Raw genomic sequence first — 12,289 nt, forward strand, 5'->3', positions numbered from 1 at the left:
TCTCAGGAATTTTGTTTTAAAGATGAGAGAATACAAGAGGTTTTCATAATGTGAGGCAGACAACATGGATTCAGGCAAAGGCAACCTGCGTTAAAATTTTACCTGAAAATGAAGTGTCAGGTTTATGGTGGCCAGTGGCTACTTAGAAGAATGGTGGATCGATGCACATTTATGTTGGCATTACGATAATATCTGAGAAGTGCTGTCAAGAAGCGCGAGTCAAAGTTTTAAAAAGTTCGCGAACATTTGCTCTTGTATATAAAACTGGAACATTATATTTCTAAATCCTTAATGATCTCACCACTACAGAGCTAAGGATGAAATCCTATATCTATCAACTCCAACGTGCTAAAAATCTTCTCAAGCAACTTTAGTTACCTCTCTTACGAAGTTTCTGACAGTTGCTACTCAAATTGGGAAAAAAACGCTTGGCTTTTATTTGCCTGGCTAGTAAATCTCAAAAGGAATTGGAATTAATTAACGGTGTTTTAAAGTTACGCAATGTGGTTTTCAAGAGTTACTGAGAATTGCACGATGTTGGATTTTCTACGGCTGCTGTACGAAATAGGCTCAAATGGCTCTAAGCACTATGGGACGTCACCAGTCCCCTTGACTTAAAGCTACTTAAACCTAACTAACCTAAGGACAGCACACACATCCATGCCCGAGGCAGGATTCGAACCTGCGACCGTAGCAATAGCGCGGTTCCAGACTGAAGCGTCTACAACCGCGCGGCCACAGCGGCCGGCTACGAAATAGGGAGAAACAGTAACGCGATATACTTAGCCTCACGTTGGTACCATTTCAAAATCAAAATAATTTTCTGTTCCGTTCTCTTCACATTCTTTGACGTACTTAATGTTTTTCGTAACTGTAGCATAAACGTACGCTGTCACTGCATAATCGATACACACGCTGCAGTACCTTTTTTCCCGTTTGTCACACACAATTTCACACCATTCGACGAAAATACAAAAGAGTTCGACAATATGTGGAAAATATAACTGATTCTACGATGAAACGATAAGTACGCATAGCGACACAGACTGAAGAACTTACATGCACAAATTCAAGAGCGACCTCACGATACACTGACTGAACGTAACACACTGCTAAAACGTCTGGAAGCCACACATGAGTTAGAACAGAACGGAAATGGAAATGCCGTGTGGCTAGGGCCTCCCGTCGGGTAGACTATTCGCCTGGTGCAAGTCTTTCGAGTTGACGCCACTTCGGCAACTTGCTTGTCGATGAAGATGAAATGATGATGATAAGGACAACACAACACCCAGCCCCTGAATGGAGAAAATCTCCGACCCAGCCGGGAATCGAACCCGGGCTGTTAGGTATGGCATTCAGTCGCTTTGACCACTCAGCTACGAGGGGCGGACATCGGCCGTGAGGTGTGCGGAGAAACTTCGCGCGGGTACGATAGAGCTATAGTCAACTCACCCGCCTAGTAAGCAGGAGGTCCTGGGCTCGAATCCCGGCCCGCTTCAGATTTTCACTCGGGTTTTTACATGTTCTCCAATGACAAATGTAATCTCATGTTTTTAAAACCAATACGAAGTGGATAAGTTAAACCTTCTCCATTTTTCGGTTGTTTGTGTAAATGTAAAAATACATTCTGAACATGATTTTCTGTTTCTAAAGCCTTGTTGGGCATCTGAAACATTTGCTTCAGTAACAGGAGCTGTTCTTTTCTTAATTTATTTGGTGGGTATTTTATAATAAGATTTTAGGTTATCTATTACTCTTAAATTTGTACACAGTGACTTACCACCATTGGTAATGGTTATATTGCGGCTTCATTTAATTTCTATGATAGACATCCTATCTGCCAACATATGTCAGTGTTCTTAGATGTCTTTATAGCAGACTGTGCGGACCATATTTTATTAGTTCCACATTATCAGTAGCAGGTGAATTCAAATATTTTGTCTGTCGAATAGCTTGCTTCAGCTTTTCTGTTGCGATGGAATCCACGACGTCATTGTTATAAGAAACAGCTAATAGATATCTACGTTTACAGGTAAAATCAACGTGTATTTTATGTATTGTCTTGATTAAATTAAATGTGAATGGATGGCAGTTATGACAAATTGGTTCTATTTCTTTGTGTAATTTTAGCCTGGTTATAATAGTTCATTATCAGCTATACTATGGTCCACTCATCTGAAGAATATTGTAATGATATATGTGCACGAAATAAATTACTTGATATGATACTATGATACTGGGAAGGTTACTACTCCTGGTAGAATCTTTTATTAAAAACTTTGCAGGAACCCCAGACAGTAAGTTGCCACATGGCAGAAGTATTTGATACTTACCCTAGGGTGCCGAAACGAAGAACCAAGAAATCTGTGTAACTCTTGTTTTACTCTTAACCAGCACACCTTCAGTGTCGACAGTCAGGAATAGTTCTCAAACTTTCTCAAGGCCGCAATGTTAAATGGCGCAATTGTTAAATTTCATTAATATGGCTCGACTGCATGGTGAATTGAATCGGATTAGGAATTGACTTGAAACCTACTGATTTGTGGGGAACATTTAGACGATGTATTGATACATGTCCCGGGAAGACATTCAACAGGAAACTCTGATTATGATAGTGAATTCATTACATCGATTAACAACCCACATGGGATACAAGAACTACCTGATTTACGATGAAATGTATATACTCCCTGATATGTAGAAGTCAATCTTACGTGTAGTTACAAAGGAGCACCAACACTTGTGATCTCGAAGTTAGGGATGTGAAAATTGGGAATCTACACAAGAAGGGAGATTAATCCTGCAACAATATTAAATTAGACACATACAACACAGTAACAGAAAGATTCAAGACTTTCTACACAACTATTTACTTACAATGGAGCAAAACGTTATGCTACATGGATGCTTAAGTCGATACCAAAGGTTCCCCGCCAGATTTTGTAAGAAATTGGCTAGTGTCAGCATCGCCACGTTCTCGATTTGGAGAAAGCAATGGTTTTAGACAAACGTGTGGTGAATCTAAAATTAAAGACCACTATTTCTGATGGCACATAGTCCATAATGGCACCAACAAGGGAAGAACTCTAATACAGATAGCATTAGCAGGAATTACTCGTGTGGACTCCAAGATTCGAAACGAAAAACACTCCCTAATATTTTGTGAAATTATTGAAGCAGTTCCCCAACTAAAGGTAAGCGTCAGCCCTCACTAACCGAAACACAAAATACACACACACAAAAAAGTTTTGTATCACCTCGATTCCGAGAGTTCCGGAGCCACTACAGAAAACTGAAATAGAGATCAACATAAAAATTTCCGCCCTTCTTATAGCTCATCAAAACCACACATTGCATGTTGTACCACCATATAGCGAGACCTTCAGAGGTGGTGGTCAAGACTGCTGTAGACACCCGTACCTGTAATACCCAGTAGCACATCCTCTTGCAACGATGCATGCCTGTATTCGGCGTAGCATACTATTCACAAGTTCATTAAGGCTCTGTTGGCCCAGATTGTCCCACTCCTCAACGGCAATTCGGCGTAGATCCCTCAGAGTGGTTTGTGGGTCACGTCGTCCATAAACAGCCCTTTTCAATCTATATCAGGAGTGTTCGATAGTGTTCATGTCTGGAGAAAATGCTGGCCACTTTAGTCGAGCGATGACGTTATCCTGAAGGAAATCATTTAGAAGATGTGCACGATTGGGGCATGAATTGTCGTTCATGAAGACGAATGCATCGCTAATACGCTGCCGATGTGGTTGCACTATCGGTCGGAGGATGGCATTCACGTATCGTAGAGCCGTTACGGTGCCTTCCATGACCACCAGCGCGTTCTTCGGCCCTACATAATGCCACCTCAAAACAGCAGAGGAACTCGACATTGCTGCATCCGCTGGACAGTGTCTCTAAGGCGTTTAGCCTGACCGGGTTGCCTCCAAACACGTCCCTGATGATTGTCTGGTTAAAGGCATATGCCACACTCATCGGTGAAAAGAGCGTGACACCAGCCCTGAGCGGTCCAATCCGGCATGTTGCTGGGACCATCTGTACCACGCTGCATGGTGTCGTGGTTGCAAAGATGGACCTCGCCATGGGCTTCGGGAGTGAAGTTTCGCATCATGCAGCCTACTGCGCACAGTCTGAATCGTAACACGACGTCCTATGGCTCCACGAAAAGCATTATTCATCATGGTGGAGTTACTGCCATGGTTCCTCCGAGCCATAATCCGTAGGTTGCGGTCATCCACTGCTGTAGTAGCCCTTGGGCGGCTTGAGCGAGACATGTCATCGACTCCAGAATGAGATTTTCACTCTGCAGCGGAGTGTGCGCTGATATGAAACTTCCGGGCAGATTAAAACTGTGTGCCCGACCGAGACTCGAACTCGGGACCTTTGCCTATCGGGCACACAGTTTTAATCTGCCAGGAAGTTTCATATCAGCGCACACTCCGCTGCAGAGTGAAAATCTCATTCTAGAAACATCCCCCAGGCTGTGGCTAAGCCATGTCTCCGCAATATCCTTTCTTTCAGGAGTGCTAGTTCTGCAAGGTTCGCAGGAGAGCTTCTGTAAAGTTTGGAAGGTAGGAGACGAGGTACTGGCAGAAGTAAAGCTGTGAGTACCGGGCGTGAGTCGTGCTTCGGTAGCTCAGTTGGTAGAGCATTTGCCCGCGGAAGGCAAAGGTCCCGAGTTCGAGTCTCGGTCGGGCACACAGTTTTAATCTGCCAGGAAGTTTCATGTCATCGACTGTTCCTGTCTCTGTGTATCGCCTCCATGTCCGAACAATATCGCTATGGTTCACTCTGAGACGCCTGGGCCCTTCCATTGTTCGTAGCTCTTCCTGGCACAAAGTAACAATGTGGACGCGATCGAACTGCGGTATTGACCGTCTAGGCATGGTTGAACTACAGACAACACAACCCGTGTACCGTCTTGCTAGTGGAATGACAAACTGATCAGCTGTCGGAATCCCTCCGACTAATAGGCGCTGCTCATGCATGGCTGTTTACATCTTTGGACGGGTTTAGTAACATCTCTGGAAAGTCAAAGATACTGTGTCTGTGATACAATATCCACAGTCGATGTCTATCTTCAAGACTTCTGGGAATCGGGATATTTTTTTATATTTGTATATGAAAGCAAGTTCTAAAGAATTTCCATGTTTATCACATTGGCGTGCCGTTCAGTGTTGGACTTCAGCAGACGCCAACCAGGGCCGTTACCCTGAAGACCCCTTTGTTTTAAGAGGGTGGGAGATAGACAGCTTATGGTTCGAGGAGTTGAAAGAGTGGGAAACACTCCAAGTCTCCTCAAAGCAACTTTACCAACAGCTCAAATAGGCCAGCCTTGTATTCAAGAGATTCGGGGTGTATCTCACTATCATATGAAGCCTCACTGGAGATATTCAGCAGGATTGGCACTACGCAGTCAGAAAGCACAAGAAAGTCTCTATTTCCCTCAACAACTGATCTGAACCCCACACATACAAATTTGCAGAGATTATTCTTTGAAAAGAAGTGACCGAGGAGAAAAATAATGGTTACTACGCAGAATAAATGTGATGGCACTAAGCTTACTCCCATACCATCGAGCTAGAGCATACAGGGGAAAAAGCCACCTGTGTAGCACATAAACGGGTTTGAAAGGTAACATATGAAAAGAAAATGAAAGTGGCAGCTCTGGGCTCTGACTTGCAATTCTAAATTCTCATTTTTACAATAAATATTAAATACTTCACATAAACCTCAACGGCTCCATAAACAGGTATCTCTCATTCTAAGAGAAAACAAGTTATCCAGTACCCTCGCTTCAAGAGCTCTTCGATACCACTGATCCAGCTACAGGCGGTTATTACAGGTGCAATTGTGCTGTACACAAGCGCAGCCACTGGCGCTGTGTTAGTCACACCTGTGTCATACAATAAATAATGTCTTTAATCCCATGACATGTACATCTCTTCCAACATCTGACAGATTTTTCCAGTATGCCACTTCTTTTGTTTGGTCAGCTATTGCTGGTGGGTTTGCCGCTATCACGGACATTGCTTCTCGACAGACCAGCAGCTTTTTAAGTGATGACGTCACCGCCAATAACGCGTCTCGCGTACGCGTGGTATCTCGGCACTTTGGCTGTTTTAGGACAATGCCACATGATGTGAAGACTGTGAAACGTAACTAAACAATACCGTTGCCATTCTTTAGCCTAGTTCTAATCCATTGGCACTGTCTCCACGGCTTAACACGGCTTCAACCTCTCTTAACGAACTAAGTAGTACATGCTCACTGTTTTTCTGGGGCATCACCTACTCGGGATCACATCTTCTAATATTCCTGAGTTAGCAGTGATCTCGTGCACCTGTGGTCTAGGTGTTCGCTGCCCTCTGTAATAAGAAAAATTGAGTGAACGGATCAACGAAGCGCCTGATCGGGTGTTATCGGGTGTCCACCCCGAACGAATTCAACGAACAATGTACAACAAAATGAGATCAACACAAAAAAGGAGTAGCGTCTTTAATTAGTAGTCGAAACGAACGTCCCATGTCTTGGGTTCGAAACCCGCCACCCCTTAAATTTTGATTAGTAATCAACATTGGCGGCCAAAGACCGTCTGGCATAAGAAGTCCCCTCATTCTATCAACGGCGTTGTCGAAGAGGGTGGAGGACCGGATTGAGTTTCAGGGCACTCTCTTGTCCTTGATTTGGTGATCTGCCTCTAAAGTTGGAAGAATCAGCAATGATCAACGGCATGGGGATGCAGAAAGTAACACTCCATTAAAGACACATATCGTGCACCCACAGGACATGTGGCCTGTTATTGAAAAAGTGTCATGATTCGGATCTCGGGACGTCTAAGGGGGAGGAGACCATGAGGAAAAAATTCAATAACCAAAGAAAGTACAACTCCTACGAGTCTGGGAGTGGGATGTCAGATGCTAGAAAGTGGTATGTGACCTAGAAAATCAGAAAAGGGAAATGAAAAGGCTCAATCTAGAAGTGAAATAGAAAGAAGACAGGGATTTCCGGTCAGATGAGCGTAGGGTAATATCAACAGCAACGGGAGTAGGATTAGTTATGAATAGGAAGGAAGGGCAGAGAGTGTGTTACTGTGAACAGTTCAGTGACAAGGTTTCTCTGATCATAATCAACAGCAAACCAACACCGACACCGATAGTTCAAGTATACATGCCGACATCGCAAGATGAAGATGAAGAGCTAGGGAAAGTATAGAAGCTCAATGACCATTATCTGCTGTCTGCTGCCTCGTTGTAGCAGTTCTGTGCTCCGACTTCTGCTCCTAGTTCTCGTATGATTTTCTCCCATTACAGTTCTTTACCCAAAATTTCAGAGCGGGCTGATCGAGTAATGACTCACTGAAGTCAAGGATTTTTCAGCCAAATTCCAGGCGATTTGATAGTAGGGTAGAGGGATTCCTAATTGACATCTGAGAGGGCAGTCAGAGACACGGTTCTATTCAGACGAATATGAGACGAGCTGATAGTGGGACAAATGGGAGATCCCAGCGGAAGAGCACAGGAAAAGAACCTGCTTATCAACTTGTTCAGAAGAGGTATTTTGATATTTGTAACTAAACTCTTGGATACTAACGGATAAAATTAATGATTACTGAAATCTTCTGGAAGGAAATGTTATTTACATTAAACTTAATACTAATTGTTATTTTAAAAATATTTAAATTACGGTTTATATACATAATATTTAAAGTAATGTCGTGAGTTATAAGGGGAAAAACGTGCTGTTTGTGTATTGTGCAACAAAAGATATTCCAAGTAGTATTGTAATTTTTGTCAAACATTATGTTTCAGAATAACAATTTTTCTTTCCTGTTTTAATTTCATGTGATAAAGAAGTAGTAAGAATAAAATTTAACACCACTTCGTCCAAACATGCAGTTCTCAGCGCAGTGTAAACGGTGTCCTTAGAGCATTCCAGCCCCTTATCCACGATACTTCTTCAGAAGGTGGAGATCTGATACTTTTCTGTCGATGGTGCCAGAGGACTTGTAAAGACAAATTATTATTATTATTATTATTATTATTATTAGCATTGTATAAAATTATTCTAGATTAGCATTTTATTACATTTTTATATTTTACTTCTGTAAGCAGGAAATGGGTGTTCTCGAGACTGCTGCTCTTGAAGTTGATGTGAAGCTATCACCTCCTATGAAATTGGTACTGAATGAGGCAGCGATGTTTTTTGTGATGGCTGCCTCTCTGATGGGTCTTGTCAGGAATGGCGTTTCCTTAAATATTTATTCTCCAGAAATGACTACCAATTTTGTATAATACCATTTTTTACTACCGCAGCATCAAGAACTTAGATTTACATCGAGCTTCAGTCATGATACGCACTCAGTCCATTGGAACGTCTGCTACTGCCTTTGCGTTAATCAGTCCTGTATTTTTGCCGCCATTCATAAAAGCACGTCCTCTAACTGAAAATGTTACTTGCACTGACTTCAAACTTTCAGTTCACTCGCAATATAATTAAGATATCTTATACCTTATGACAGTGTAATTCTTGTTCTGGCCTGAATATCAAACGCTAAAACTTGAAGATGTTTGACTTTGTTATCCGATAATTATTTCGAAAACTGATTTAAAAAGGAAACAACTTCACTGACCCCTTTTCTTTCAATATCTGCAGTGTAGGGTAGAACACTGAAGCTGCACAACATTCATATTTAATCCTAAACCCTAAAAGTTTTTGGGACTCTCACTTATTCTGTTTCAGTAGACAAACAATAAAGATCATTGCTTGTACTTTACAGCCCTTTATACAAGAATTCTTTGACGTTTTACTTCTGGAATATTACGTATTTTGTATGACAGGTTATGGTGTCACGTTCCTCTATGGTATTTCAGCATGTTTGGTTTTCTTCTTATCTGGTGTCTTATGTGTATATACGCTGCTGTTAGTGCGGTTGTGATATGTCAGGTAGCGAGTTTTCTCATCGACACGTTAGTTTCATCAGCACAAGTTTACTTTTATCTTCGTTCTTTACTGTTGCCTGTTTCGTTATAAGGAGTTTATTTCTGTCACTAGTTGGGTAAGGCAGAATTCACTATAACCTGTATGGCAACTATCGAATTGTAGCAAAGCATGGTGGTCAGTCAAGAGGGCTTGTAAGGGTGCTACAGGGTAGTGTGGGGCGGCATGTAAAAGTTAATCATTTGTTTGGTCACCGTTTTTCTCAAGCGAGCCTGGCAACTAATTTAGCGGTCAGCTAGAAAGCGAAGGGAAACATACTGATCTTAGTTTCCAGTCTGCACGGCCACATTGCGGCCCAGCCCACTGAAAGAAAAGTTTCTATCCTCCCATTTCTTTACGGAATCCGGCCTTTGATTTTAAATAAAGTATAAAGTTCCAATCAAAATTATATTGAATAAAGTTTCTCCAATACAAAACTTGGAATTTCACTATTGTCAATTGAAAGCAAGTATTTCTATTCTAACAGCACATTTAGCAGTTCAGAGGCGACCTCTACGATACGTTCCTACGAGATTGTCTTTCGCCCTGACTAAAATAACTCAATGAAAGTTTGCAATCAATGTTCAAAAATAATGCTCGCCATAAAAGTGGAATTTTAGTCATCACTTGCCACGCGGAATTGTAATTCTCAAGGACGGCACACTAACAGTTACTCTGGCGAATTCTAAGCGATCCAGAACGGTGTACAGTCCTCGCGAGTTCACGTTCCGTTTTTACCTCACCGTGCGCGCTTCGACTCAGTTCGGCTCGAACGTCATCCTAGGCAGAGCGCGATCCGACATTTAACATACGTGGAACTTACAATAGCTGAATGCGAAGTGAACTACCTCTCGGGCTGCATTTATATAGGTGCCGGAGCGGACGGCCGAGGGATGATCTGTTGTCTTCGGCTATCTGCATACTGCAGCAGCATCCGAACGACCGCTATGTCGGGCACATTATCTTTAATAACATGGTTACAAATCACTTCAGAAAGTTCTTAATTTTTGCTTGTATACAGTTAAGCTGTTTGAAATCAATGAAAAAGGCTTCAGCTCTCTAGAATGAAAACTTTGCCTTATAGAATTTTTATGGTTGAATTAACGGTAGATCGTTACCTCTGAACCACGTCTTTACTAGAACTTATGTCAGCAGTTATTAATAATACAACTCTCAAATATGGTATAGCTCTATTACTTGGTCTGTTTTATCATCCACTTTCACCAAGATTCTCTATCATTAAAATCACAGGTACTTAATCCACAACAATTGGGTACATTTTAGTTACAAAACTGGTTTTTACTTAATTACTCAAAAATTATAAGAGGTAGCTTAACGTGGTCTTCCAGTTATTATTTCTGGGGTGAACTGAAGCATAAAACAAGTCCAGTATTTAATGCCTCTGTTTTTTCCTAAAACGTGGATTCTGGCGTTAAGTTTTGTTAAATGGTTTTGGAAACCTGCACCACTTATTTATGAGCTCTAACTGCACATTCTGACCAAATTCTGGCTTTCTAGCTTCATCATTTAGCACCACTTATTTTTCTCTTAAAACGGCATTACGTAAACTATTTAGTCTACAACATAAAGACTTGGTATTTGGAACATTACAACACTAACCTATATTTTAACAAAGTTTTAAACATAAAATTTGATTTTTAATTTCATACTTAATTTTGGTGCAATACTTGCGCCCTACGCACAGACGCGTTAAGGTGACGTGGCGCTACTAGCAGTTAACTGGGTAGGTCCCGGCACACTCGCTCGCCTCTGTACCTCACACATGATACAGCGCTTGCTTTGCTTCAGTAGGCTGTGCTTGGCAATAACTATTAAGAAGAAAATTCGATGTTTTGCGTAGTTTCCGAGTTAATTAGCACTGAAGTTAGCCAATCAGACCACTGCGCTTGAAAATTGAAACGCTTCCCCAAATAAGAGTCACTGTCAATTGTTCTCATAGGGCAGACGGCATCACATGAGCCTTCTGAGCCTATGGCTCGCGTTCGATCCTTACTACCATCCCATGTACAGTTTTTGTATCGCTCTTCCTACCATCCCATGTACAGTTTCTTTTTCTCGCTATTTTGTTTGAGCCGGCCTAGGTGGCCGAGCGGTTCTAGGCGCTACAGTCTGGAACCGCGCGACCGCTACGGTCGCAGGTTCGAATCCTGCCTCGGGCTTGGATATGTGTGATGTCCTTAGGTTAGTTAGGTTTAAGTAGTTCTAAGTTCTAGGGGACTGATGACCTTAGGAAGTTAAGTCCCATAGTGCACAGAGGCATTTTTTCTTTTGTTCGGATTTAGGAAACCAAGTGAAGAACGACCTGATTCGATAAAATTTTATGCCGTCGGAACGCATCGATTTTTTTCTTAACAATGAAATGGAAATGATCGTATGGCATAGTTGGCCGCGAGGTACCGTCTGTGTTCCGCCGTCTTGATGCAAGTCTCATTTCATGTGACGCCATATTGGGCGACCTGCGCTCGATGATGGTGAGAGGATGATGACAACACAGCACTCAGCCCACGGTGGAGAAAATCTCCAACCCGGCCGGAAATCTAACCCGGGCCCGCTGAATGGGAGTCAAGCACGTTACCACTGAGCTAAGCAGGCGAGCTCTTAATAATTATTTGTCCGTACAACGTAACCTGCTACATCGTTACAAGCTATTCAGACTATTTCTGCCCATCTTGTTTACACACAAACACAGACAGCAGACAGACAGAGAGAGAGGGACAGAGAGAGAGAGAGAGAGAGCAAGGGGGAGAAAAAGAGATAGGCAACGAAATATTCTAGAAAACTAACGCGTGTGTGCACGGAAATGAACGACTGAATAATACTAATTACACAGCGTATATTTATAGGTTTGTGATTTGCTTGGTCACAATATAAAACCAGTACTACGTTTGTGGGATTAAAATTATCTGAAAGGCCTCGTTAAACATGTCGGTAAACAGCGGCCATTATAAGAGGAAAATCTGGACCAGAGAATCATAGCCGAACTACGAAAAACACAATCCATTGTTACAAGGAAAAAAATTATCTTCACTGTAAGTGGGAAGACATATCTCAGAAGCTATAAAGCATACTTCCAATTTTAACTAGTGTCGTTGCTAATGCGTTTAATGTGACACCATGAATATCGTCCTCTTCCAAAGATACAGGGCTTCACACAGAGCTGCGTGTAGAAGCTTTGTGTGGAAAAAGAAACTTATTTGTCCCGCATTATCGTTTAGTGCCTTATCAGCATCTCTCAAAAGTTTCGAAGAGCTACTTGTTGTTGAACTTTTAGAAC

General features: G+C 42.0%; 1 protein-coding gene and 1 non-coding gene across 2 annotated transcripts in view; both read left to right on the top strand.

The window, feature by feature from the left end:
* The window catches only part of LOC126126296 (glucose dehydrogenase [FAD, quinone]-like), a 116,471-nt gene that overhangs the window by 21,583 nt on the left and 82,599 nt on the right, over positions 1-12,289 (top strand). The window lies entirely within an intron of this gene.
* On the top strand, positions 4,640-4,714 carry Trnap-cgg (transfer RNA proline (anticodon CGG)). Its single transcript has one exon. It is a non-coding gene; the product is annotated as a tRNA-Pro (tRNA).

Source organism: Schistocerca cancellata, chromosome 1 (assembly GCF_023864275.1).
Source record: "Schistocerca cancellata isolate TAMUIC-IGC-003103 chromosome 1, iqSchCanc2.1, whole genome shotgun sequence".
NCBI lineage: Eukaryota > Metazoa > Arthropoda > Insecta > Orthoptera > Acrididae > Schistocerca > Schistocerca cancellata.